General features: G+C 43.0%; 1 protein-coding gene across 6 annotated transcripts in view; it reads right to left on the minus strand.

Annotated features, from left to right (window-relative positions):
• Positions 1 to 12,790, minus strand: part of SBNO2 (strawberry notch homolog 2) — a 146,234-nt gene that overhangs the window by 60,721 nt on the left and 72,723 nt on the right. The window contains exon 1 of one of the 6 annotated variants that reach the window (XM_081958076.1): positions 8,719 to 8,992. The exons of the other annotated variants lie outside the window; for them this stretch is intronic. The gene's annotated coding sequence lies outside the window, so the exon portion shown is untranslated. Of the gene's footprint in view, positions 1 to 8,718; positions 8,993 to 12,790 lie in introns of those variants that run through there. 6 annotated transcript variants of the gene reach the window in all.

Consider the following 12,790-nt stretch of genomic DNA (forward strand, 5'->3'; position numbering starts at 1 on the left):
TTCCCAGCTGGTTTCCGACAAGCAAAGACAACGGGGGGAAAAGCCAGATTCATTGAATGACAATGTTGTTCACTTAACAACTGGCAGTGATTTGGTAAAATGGTCATAAAAATCGGGCATGACTCCTTGGTAACATCTTGCTTATGAATGGAAATTCTGATCCCAGTTGTAGTTGTAAGCTGAGGACTAAGCTGTAGTGTTTTTCACTACAATCCTCTCTAATATCTTGTCAAACAACCTGTGATGATGCTTAAAGTATAGTTAATTCTCCAGTTACGACCTCAACTGAGGCCAAAATTTCTGTTGCTAAGTGAGACATTTGTTAAGTGATTTTTTTCCCCCCGTTTTACGACTTTTCTTGACACAGTCCTTGAGTGAATGACTGCAGTTGTTCAGTTAGCAACAAAGTTGTTAAGTGATTCTGGCTTCCCCATTGACTTCGCTTGTGAGAAGATCACAAGATGTGATCATACGATCACAGAACTCTGCAACTGTCATAAATATGAGTCCTTATTTCAACCCTGAGCTACAAATATTCTCCTTTATTGGTACCAAATACGGGTCAGTTACAAGGACCTGAATTTTGACTGTGATCATGGGGGTGCTACAACCATCGTAAGTGTGAAAAACAGTCGTAAGTCACTTTTTACAGAGCTGTTGTAACTTCAAGCAGTCATTAAACAAATTGTTGCAAATACAGGTACTCCTCGACTTACAATAGTTCATTTAGTGACCATTAAGGTTATGATGATACTGAAAAAAAGTAACTTATGACCCCTTCTCACACTTAGGATGGTTCAGGGGTGGGTTCCTGCCAGTTCTACCCTCTTCTATAGAAGAGGTTCCACAAATCTACTGTGCTGTTTATAACCGGTTCCAGCTCCCTCCCCCCACCCGTCTGTACATCATCAAGATGAAGAGCGAGAGGAGGAATTCTGGGAGTTGAAGTCCAAAAGTCTTAAAGCTGTCAAGTTTGAACACCCCTGTTTTTTTTTCTAAAGGGTTAGGGGTGTGAGGGTCTTGTAACTTGACAGCTTTAAGACTTGCACACTTCAGTGCCAGAGTTCCTGAGCCAACATGACTGGAGGAGGAATTCTGGGAGTTGAAGTCCACAAGTCTTAAAGCTGTCAAGTTTGAACACCCCTGGGGTTTTTTTTCCTAAAGGATTAGGGGTTCAAGGGTCTTGTAACTTGACAGCTTTAAGACTTGCGTGCTTCAAATGCCAGAGTTTCTGAGCCAACATTTTGGTTGATAAGCAAGAGCGTTGTTAAGTGAGTTTCATCACATTTTACAAGTTGGCCACTCCCACCCAGTCACATGGCTGGCAAGCCACTCCCTCCCAGTCACATGGCTGCAAGCTACTCCCACCCGGTCACATGGCTGGTAAGCCACTCCCACCCAGTCACATGGCCGGTAAAGCCACTCCCACAAAGTAAGCCACACCTACAGAAGAGGTTCTAAAAAAAATTGAAACCCACCACTGGGATGGTTGTAGTACACCCATGATCTCGTAATCAAAATTCAGATGTAGGGATACGATTAAGAAATATAGAGAAAGTAGTGAGATATAAGGGGAAAAATGTAGTTAGGATAGGTAAGCAAAGGAAAGGGAATAAGAAGTGAAATCAAACTAATTGGGCTTGCGGGAATATCATCCAAAGAAATACAAATTGAGAGCTGAAAAGAGACAACCACAACAACAGAAAAAGAAAGGAGGAGAGGAGGAGAGGAGAAAAGAGGAAGAGGAGGGAAGGAAGAAAGAGGAAAGGAGAGGAAGGCTGGAAAGGAGGGGAAGAGAAGGAGAGAGGGTAGGAAGGGGAAGAGGAAGAGAGGAGTAGGGGAGAGGTAAGGAAAGAAGGAAAGGGAAAGGAGAGGGGGAAGGAAGGAAGCAGAGGAGGGAGGGAGGGAGAAAAGAAAAGGAAAAATAAGGTGGTGTTAAAATTGGTGTATGGGATGGTAATCAAAGCAACCCAGAACATATATTCTAACCTTTTATATGGAATAATAAATGTAAAGAACAACAGCTATGTGAATGTATACCTATAATTGTATATAGGAGAATTTTAAAAAAACTTAAAAAAAAAAAGAAATGCAGAGAAATTAGGAGAACAACGAAAGGTAGGGATAATTGTTATTACTGGGCATTAAACTGAACACTTTCCATTCATGCAGTTCATCCCTAACAAAGCCATAAATTGCAAATGGTACGTTGAGTAAAGGTTATTGATCGTCCCACAGATAAGGAAACCCAAATTTCGGGTGTGGCACAAAGCTGAATTTCATATCCCATTTAGTTTTTTATGGGGTTACTCATGAGGTGGAAACATACTCCCAGAATTAATTAATTAATTAAATTTATTCACTGCCCATTGTACTGTCCTGTGACTCTGGGCAGCTTACAATAAAACAATATTACAAAAGAATTAAAACGGTAAGATAGTAAATGCACATTAAAACGAACGAAGAAACAGCGAACATGGTGGAAGGGAGGGATATACAATAGAGAGGAGGTGGGCTCTTCTCATCTACTAACCAATCCCAAGATGACCTAACCTCCCCACCGTCCGGGCTTCAGGCCAATCAGAAGAGCCAGGTTTTAAGGCCTTTACGAAAGATGCGGAGTTTAATTATTTGTTTTTAGTTTAATTTAATGTATTTAGTTAGGACTGATTTAATTTAATTAGTGATTCTTCCAAAGAAGGAATGAGAGAAGAATTCTGCTGGAAAGCATGGAAAACCCTTATTAAAAAAATAACAAACACAATGCCAATTTGGTATTTTTTTCAAGGGATTTATAATTCAGTGAAAGGATTATTCATATTTTTTTTAGTGATCTGTGCTGCCCTGGCTTGTGTGCTGAATATGTGGCTATATAAATTCGCAATGTACAAAACATATAAATGGAATAAATAAATAAATACTCCATTTACAAATAAATACTGTAATAAATACAGCTGCATTCCCTCTTTTATTGGGGATCCTTCTGGAGCGAGCAAATACTAACACTGCAATTCTTTGACATTTTCCTCCTGCTATAAGCAGTGCTAATCAACTTCAACAACTTTAGGAAGTGTGGATTTCAATTCCCAGGATTCCCAATCGGGGAATTCTGGGAGCTGTAGTTCACACATATTAAAGTTGCTGAGGTTGACCAACACTGCTCTGGATCCACTGGAATGTTGTTATTGCTGTTGTTAGTTCTATTGTTTTAATGCATGTTAAGAAGGCCAATTTGGGGTAATGGTTAAGGCACCATGCTAGAACCTGGGAGACAGTGAGTTCTAGTCCTGCCATAGGCATGAAAGGCTGCTAGGTCATTCACCAGGAGACTGTGGGTGCTAGTCTTGTCTTAGACATGAAAACCAGTAGGGTGATTTTGCACCAATCACCAGGAGACTGGGAGTTCTAGTCCTGTCTTCTTAGACATGAAAACTAGTTGGATGATGTTGCACCAATCACCAGGAGACTGGGAGTTCTAGTCCTGTCTCAGACATGAAAACCAGTAGGGTGATTTTGCACCAATCACCAGGAGACTGGGAGTTCTAGTCCTGTCTCAGACATGAAAACCAGTAGGGTGATTTTACACCAATCACCAGGAGACTGGGAGTTCTAGTCCTGACTTCTTAGACATGAAAACTAGTTGGGTGATTTTGCACCAATCACCAGGAGACTGGGAGTTCTAGTCCTGTCTTAGACATGAAAACCAGTTGGGTGATTTTGCACCAATCACCAGGAGACTGGGAGTTCTAGTCCTGACTTCTTAGACATGAAAACTAGTTGGATGATGTTGCACCAATCACCAGGAGACTGGGAGTTCTAGTCCTGTCTTAGACATGAAAACCAGTTGGGTGGGCAAATCACTAGAAGATGGTAACTTCTAGCCCCACCTTAGGCATGATAGGCAGCTTGGTGACTTTGGACCAATCACCAGGAGACAGTAAGCTCCAGTCCTGCCTTAGCCATGAAGCTGGAGGTGATTTTGAGCCAGTCAGTCTCTCTCAGCCCTGAGCAGGAGGCAATGGTAAACCACTTTTAAAAAACCTTTCCAAGAAACCAGATGGGACTTCTCCGGGTACTCTCCGAGAATCGGACACGACTGAGCAGGGAAAAAACCATCCATGTTAACTGTTCAGTCTCACACGTGGGGAGTTGTAAAGGTTAAAATTACAAATAAATTCAAAAAATGAATTTGGATAGCCTTGGTGGAAGGTTTATTCAAGGCAGGAGGATGGGTGAAGACATTTTTAAAAAATACAAACAGGAAGACAGTGGATAGTGCGCGATTTCTGGCAAGCGATGATATTTGTGGGAACGTAAAGCTAAATTGGTAAGTTTTAACAGCGTGCTATTGCCAAATTTGTTTTTATTGAAAGAAGAATTGGATATGCCAGGATAAATATAAAATAAAAATGAATGCGAAGAGGCTAAAATGAGAAGACGTTGGTTAAAAAAAAATATCAATGGATGTAGATATGAAGTGTCTGCCGTGAAAGAATTGCGTCCAATTTCAGGTTACTGATGATAAGAGCCTAAAAAACTGGAGGTGAGTATAGCATATGGCAAATGTAGCTATATTTCCTTATCTTTTTCTTGTGAGATAATTTTGCTTGCTCTTTTCTATTTTTCCTTAATCAGGGAGAGAAGCAACCTAGAACTGAGGAGAAATTTCCTGACAGTGAGAACAATTAATCCGTGGAACAGAAGTTGCCTCCAGAAGTTGTGAATGCCCCAACACTGGAAGTCTTTAAGAAGATGTTGGATAGCCATTTGTCTGAAACGGTATCAGGGTTTCCTGCCTAGGCACGGGGTTGGACTAGAAGACCTCCCAGGTCCCTTCCAACTCTGTTATTCTATTCTATTCTATTCTATTCTATTCCTATTCTATTCTATTCCAATAGTGTTGTACCTTATGATTCTTGATGAATGTATCTTTTTATGTACGCTGAGAGAATATGCACCAAAGACAAATTCCTTTTGTGTCCAATCACACTTGGCCAATAAAGAATTATATTCTATTCTATTCTATTCCTATTCTATTCTATTCTAATAGTGTTGTACCTTATGATTCTTGATTAATGTATCTTTTTATGTACGCTGAGAGCATCTGCACCAAAAACAAATTCCTTTTGTGTCCAATCACACTTGGCCAATAAAGAATTCTATTCTATTCTATTCTATTCTATTCTATTCTATTCTATTCTATTCTATTCTATTCTATTCCTTCCCTTGCCCTATCCCTATCCCATTCTATTCCTTGTGGCTTGGCATCATGTTCCTTACTCCCAAAGGGAATAGGGTAATGGCTATGAATGGTGTATACAGGTATGGTGTATACAGGCTATGAATGGTATATCCTCAATTTACAACTATTCATTTTGTGAACGTTCGAAGTTACAACAGCACTTAACTATCATTGCAGCATCCCATGCATGGCCATGTGATTAAAACTTGAATGTTGGGCAACTGGCTCCTATGACGGCTGCAGCGTCCTTGGGTCACATGATCCCCTTTTGTGCCCTTCTGACCTGCAAAAGTCAACGGGGGAAGCCAGATCCACTTCACAACCACGTTACTAACTTAAAAGCTGCAGTGGTTCAACAACAAGAAAGGTCGTAGAATGAGGCAAAATTCACTGAACTAATGTCTCGCTTGGCTACAGCAATGTTGGGGTCAGTTATGGTTGCAAGCCGAGAACAATCTGTCAGAAGGGCGGAATAAATAAATAATAATATAAATAATAAACAAACAAACAATTCTCCTGTCATAAGATGGAATCAATCAATCAAGCAATCAATCAATCAATCCAATAATACAATACAATACAATACTAGAGTTGGAAGGGACCTTGGAGGTCTTCTAGTCCAACCCCCTGCCAAATCCCATTGTGTTTAAGATGCTAGTGATGTAGAAAGCACTACATACTGTATTCTCCAGTGATAGCTAACCTTTTTGTCATCGCGCGTCCATAATGCAATGCATACGTGACCTCCACTGCGCAACCCCTACCCCCTGCACATGCGCCCCCTGCACTCCCCTCCGCGCATGCATGCGCAACCCCCATCCCTAGCGGGACCAAAAAGGGGCCACACCCTCCTGTGCTTGACACCCACCCCCCCGTTCCCATGCGTATGACCCAAAAATCAGCTGGTTGGCGGGAGGCGCATGCGCTGTCCAGCTCAGCTAGGGCGACAACTCACGTGCCCGCAGAGACATGCCATAGGCTCGCCATCACGGGTATATGCCATGGCATGTAATGCGTGAGCTGCAAGAAACTCTCATCAAAAGCATCCTAACAATGAATTCCCATGGAATTCACCTTTCTAGCCACTGCTTTCCAAGAACAAAGCGGCCGCTTGTCACAGCGAGAACATCTTCATCAGATGCCCCAGGTTGAAAAAAAAAACAGAACTAGGAGGAAAAATGAGGAAAGAGGGCATTTTGGGGAAGTGGGGAAAAGGGGCTGCGTTTGAAATCCTTCCTTGAAAAGTGTGGGCTGGCTGCTTCCCACTCCGGACAACTTCCTAAAATTTCCCATCCCAGACAACTGACAAAGCTTGTCAGTGCAAAACACTGTAGAAGAAACTTGGTTCGGGGCACGCCAAGTTTTTTGGCTAAAAATTCAGGGGTGCCTATGAAAATTCAGAGCCGAAAAATCGGTGAGCAAATTGGAGACTTGTCGTTAAACTAGGGAAGATGTTGAGGTGTGAAAAGACACATTTCCATCAACGCTGCCTGGTCCTTTTCGGAGCTTTGGTGGCCGAGCCAAATGACTGAAATAATTTCATATTAGGAGATCTTAGCTAAAGACATTCTTTCCGATGCAAGTTCATATTTCACAGAGATCCCGGTCACCACCTGTTTCAAGGGATTTAAGAAAGACGCAGGCTGGAGATCAACATTCAATAGCAAATTAGTACGGCCGTGGCTGAGCTCTACTTCCAACGGGTGCTAGAAACTTAACAATACCTGTGTGCTGCTCCTGGCCAAAGAAGAAGCTTCAAGCAGCTATTAAACATAATCACCTTTATTCTGTTAATTGTGTAAACCTCCAGGGAACCAAAAATAAATACAAATGAAGCACGCCTTTTGATCGTGCCTTTCTCCTCCTCCAGATCCAAGAAATTTAAGCCCTGCATCGTTTTCATAGAAATTTAATCCAAGTTAGCCTAAATTAAGAGGAGTGGCGTCTCTGCTCAATTTTCTTTTTAATTGCCTTTCCCTAAAACCATCTTTAACCCTTCTAACTGGAAGACAGAATAATCCATCGGCTAATTCATCTGCTTTTGGTTTACGCTGCTTTATTTTATTTTTTAACAAAAAGAGAGACCTTCCAAGCGATGCTTTCAACTCATGATTTCTTCACTTTTTCTTCATCCCCCTTTAAATACCTTTTGTGGCCACGGAACCCCCCCAAGATTTAAGTCAAAATTTTAAGCACCGGAATGAACAAGCAATTTGCGAACCTCCTGTCCCAGGGATCTCCCTCCCCCCCAGGGATCAGCAGATTCCAAATTGAGAACCGCTGCTTTAACTACTATTTCGAGATCAAAATCTTTCTGCCCAATTTATATAGTTCTCGTCCTTTTTATCCATTGAGATCCTATTTTATTCTCACAAGAGTCTTGTAAAGCGGAGCAGGCTAAGAGGTAGGGATAAAACAAGGATTGGCGTCCAGTTTATTTATGACACCCAATCGCATCATATGTCACTACCTTATTTCAGTCAGAGTTTTGGTACGAATATACCTGAAATGGTGCTTTAGATATAAGCACACCCCACTAATCTACAGCAGGGAATTAAAAGGCAAATAATTTATTGGCATCAATCACACCTTTCGTTCACTGATGGCATGCAAAGAGAAATATAAAAAAACTCTTAAGGCAGCAATGTTTAGCAACTGATCTGAATATATACCGAATTTATATAGGCAAGAGTTTTAAAGAACGCCAAACTGAAGTTGAGGGCATTTTTACAACCTTCCTCATTTCAAATCATTCCGATTTCCTGACTAAGCTTCCTCCTCTACCCATCCCACATGGAAAAACATTTGAGGAGTCCCTGCAATTTTGGGGGAGAAGACCTTATCTAAACCCATGGAAGGCAGAGAAGCAAACTACCACCACACACACTTTCGTGCCCTTTTCCTGATGCAAAGTTTCACTTAATCCTAGCTCCAGGGGCAAAAAATATTTCAGAAAACATCTAATGCATCTTTTCTTTTTTATGTACACCGAGACAAATTCTATCTGTCTATGCACCAAAGACAAATTCCTTGTGTGCCCAATCACACTTGGCCAATAAAGAATTCTATTCTATTCTATTCTATTTTTTTTTCGGAACCAAAAAGCCAACTGTTCTTCCCGGAGACTTTTTTTTAAACCAAATAAAACCACTGGGGGGGGGGGGGGGAAATGCTGTGCAGAAAACTCTCCCTGTCTTTTCCTTCAAACAATTTGCCCATCGATGCCTCTCCTTCAAAGCACCGGAGACCTTGGCCATGGGCAAGGCAACCTAACCTGCCATTTGCCAAGGAAACAAAGTGAGTGGAGAGCTTTTGAACGGCCCCCTTCACCACCTGCCCACCATCACCTCCGTTTCCCCTCCAACCTACCCCTCCTCTTCTAAGGAAAGGAATACCCCCCCCCTCAAAAAAAAGACATGTGAGCAGACATTCGCGGTCAGCCTTCTTCCTTCCACAGGGAGGGTTGGAAAAATTACCTTGAAGAGCGAAGCGTACTTGAGCCAAACTGCACCTGGGACATGTTAAGCCAGCATGCAGCGAAAAACGACACAGGCTGGACTCCGGCAGCGTGGCTAAGCGGACGTTTCCTAGCGTGAAGGTTGGCAAGGCTAGACTCATGACAGCTCGTGTGTCAGGGTCCAGCCCAAAAAGAGCCACGGAGCCCGAAGATCTGGCATGAACTTCGAAAAAAGAGAGGAGAGACACACACCAAGAATGGGTCTTTTAGGTGGGGAGACGGAGAAGGTCGATGGTAGCGGAGGAGGAGAAAAGAAGGCTGTAACGTCAAGCGAGATTGGGAGAAAGCCGGTTCTTTTCTCTGCCTACCACTAAAAGAGAAAAGAAGAAGGGAAAAACACGAAGCAAACTCTCTCGCTGGTAGCGATTGGTTTAGTCATCAAGGGGACGGGCGCTTTCTTCCTCTAAGCCCTGCCCGCCTGATTTTTTTCAGGAAATAAAGCTTGCTTGGTAAGTCAGTGAAATTACTGGCAATGAGCACAGAATTACTGTACTGCTGTGTAATTTAAACCACAGAGTCAGTGTAAACACGGCAGATATGTACCCAAGGGCTGGAATTTAAAAAAAAAAACAAGAAAGAAAGAAAGAAAAAAGAAGAAGAGGACGACGGTGGGGAGCAGAAAGTTTATCCTCCCCCCTTCTCCACCAGCTCCAATCTCAGCCCTTTTCTCTCTCCCTTTGCCATAAGGCTCTGGAGTTCTCGGTTTCCTAAAGTTTGGGGTTTTGTCCCATCTCCCCCCTCTTTTATTTGGTGCAGACATATCCCCCACCCACCCACCACAGCAAGCTAGTACCAAAGGTTAAAATTAGAAGGGTCACGAGGCTTCGCCGAAAAGCTGACCGAAAGAGAAACCAGCCTAAAAAAAAAACAACCACGAGGTGCAGAATTCAAAACCATGTCATATGAAGCTGGGAGTCGCTCGCACCCCGAAGGGAGCTAGCTTCGCGCCCTGACCTGAATTAACCTGAGTTTGGAGTCCTCGGTGAACCTAAAGCGGAACAAAGGAACTTGCGGAGTGGGGGAGCCGGGGGAGGGGGGGTGGAGGAAGAAAAAAGTGTGCAGTTCGTGATTAATGGTTCCGATAACTCACAGAAGAGAAGTGATGGGGCATCGTTTGCATGAACCGCGAACGTGTGCAAACAAAGAGCTCGGCTTTGGCAAGTGGGGACTTCAATTCCCAGAATTCCCCAGCCAGTAAAAGGCTGACTAAGGAATCCTGGGAGTTGAAGTGCCACAGGTCTTGAAGTGGTTAAGGTTGAATTGTGCTCGAACAGCATGGAGCAATACTTTCTTTTTAAAAAAAAGATACTAGCTGATAACCCTGGGTTGCCCGGGTATTTATTTATAAGGGGAAAATGTGTGGACCAAACGTAATTTCTAATGTTAGATTTTCCCCCTTACCGGGAGGAGCCCCCTTATGCAGTACTGTGAAGCCGTTACCATGGCGATTCCACTGCGCTGTACAGTAGAAGCCATTTTATGGCAGTACAGTAGAAGCCATTTTAAGGCATAACAGGCTGCATCTTAACAGAACACACACCCTGAGGGTTGTTAGGGGTTTCTTCCCCCCCCCCCAGTAATTTTCTCCAGAGAGTAAGTCATATGTGTACCACGTTTGGTTAAAATTGCTCCAGAGTTAAGCTGAAAACACACACACACACACACACACATAAACACACAGAGCCATTTAGATGATAGATAGATAGATAGATAGATAGATAGATAGATAGATAGATAGATAGATAGATAGACAGACAGACAGACAGACAGACAGACAGACAGACAGACAGACAGACAGACAGACAGACAGACAGACAGACAGACAGACAGACAGACAGACAGACAGACAAGTCAGACAAGAATATGGATCTCTACCACATTGGAAATAAGTCCACACACCTATTATTCTGATTTTTAATCAGACAAATAAAAGAAAATTGAGTATGTTACCATATTGACTGCAGGTAGTCCTCGACATATGACCAACAATAGAGCCCAACATTTCTGTTGGTAAGTGCAATAATTGTTAAGTGAGTTTGGCCCCATTTTGCGACCTTTCTTGCCACCGGTGTTAGGCGAATCATTGCAGATGTGAAGTTAGTCACAAGGTTGTTAAGTGAATCTGCTTCCCCATTGACTCTGCTTGTCAGAAAGTCGCATGGTCCTGGGATACTGCAACCGTCATAAATACGAGTCGGTTGCCAAGTGTTCAAATTTGTATCCTGCGACCAAGAGGAGGCTACGTCGTTGCAAGTGTGAAAAAGTATAAACTGCTCTATTTGGAGGGGTGCAAAACACAGACACCCTATCATTTCAATTTCAGATTTATTTCCAATTATAAACAGGATGTTACCTCAACGTGGTTTCCTCCAGATTTCATAGAATCACAGGAGCAACCTAAGAGGCCATCAAGTTCAACCCGCTAAAGCCGTGATGGCGAACCTATGGCACGGAGAAACCCTCTCTGCAATACATACGAGCCGTTGCCCCTAGCTCAGCTCCACTGCAGATGTGAGTGCCCTCCCGGCTGCAGAGAGGTCTCTAGGAACCAAAACTGGAAGGGGGGGTGTCGCGCGCATGCACGGAGGGGGGGAGCGCGGGGGAAAGATTGCGCATGCACAGAGGGAGGAGGGAACGCGAGGGGATCGTGCGTGGGCAGACATTATGGGTGCGGGCATGCGGGCGGGCTGTTGCGTGCACGTGAACCCTCTCTCAGCATGCAACGATAAAGAAATGGCTGGTTCATAATTCTTATGAAAAAAGAGAAAAAAAGTTGTCATTTGAGAGAGTCGGAAGTCAATGCTCCTTTTTCTTTCTTTTTGTCTTATCCTTCCTCACCTCTCTTCTTCCTTTTCCTCCCCACGGCTTTTCTGTTTGTTTTTGGATTTTACAGTATTTTACATCTCAATAAAGTGTTAAACTGCGAAAAATAAAAGCTCCAGCAAAGGGGAAGAAACCACTCCAAGCTATAACATGTTCCACTAAGGAAGAGCTCTTCCTGTCAAGTTCCTCCTGATGTCCAATCCGGCGTTTCTTAACCTTAGCAACTTTTAAGATGCGTGGACTTCAACTCCCAGAATTCCCCGTAACTCAGCAAACGTTTCCACATCGGAATTAAAGCGCAAGGGGAATTAGAGGTGACCCAGAATAGCCTCCATTGCGGTGGACAGAATGAAGGCTTTTATAGGTTTGAAGGCCGATTCATGCTCGGCTTGCCAATTCTGGCAAGTTTTGGCGTGGAGTTGACTTAGTCACAGTTGTTAAGTGAATCCCTGCAGTTGATAGGTTAGTAGCCCGGCTCTTAAGCGTATCTGGCATCCCGATTGACTTTGCTTGTCGCAAAAGGGGATTACGTGACTCCAGGACACTGCAAGAGTCATAAATATGGAACAATTGCGTCTGAAAACTGATCACATGACCATGGGGATGCTGCAAAGGTCGTAAGTGTGAAAATGGCCATAAGTCACTTATTTCCTTGCCATTCCAACTTTGAACAGTCACAAAATGAACTGTTGTAAGTCAAGGACTACCTGTACTTCCTCATCGTAAGTACAATTTGACAATAGCATTGCAGGTAATCTACAACTTACAACAGTTCATTTAGTAACCGTTCCAAGTTACAACGGCACTGAAAGAAAGAGATTTATGGCCCTTTTTTTCACATTTATGATCATTGTAGCATCCCCATAGTCTCACGATCAGAATTCAGACGCACGGCCACGGCTTCATATTTATGACGGTTGTGGTCTCCCGGGGACCTATGGTCTCCTTTTGCAACTTTCTGACTAGCAAAATCAATGGGGAAGCCAGATTGGCAGAAGGGAGGGAGGAAGACAGGAAGGAAGGAAGAAAGAAAGAGAGAAAGAGAGAAAGAAAGAAAGAAAGTAAGAGAGAAAGAAAGAAAGAAAGAAAGAAAGAAAGAAAGAAAGAAAGAAAGAAAGAACAGGAAGGAAGGGAAGGGAAAGAAGGAAGGAAGGAAAGAAAGACAGGAAGGAAGGGAAGGAAGGAAAGGAAGGAAGGAAGGAAAGAAA

This window comes from Natrix helvetica (genome assembly GCF_964273705.1).
Source record: "Natrix helvetica genome assembly, chromosome: 1".
Lineage (NCBI taxonomy): Eukaryota > Metazoa > Chordata > Lepidosauria > Squamata > Natricidae > Natrix > Natrix helvetica.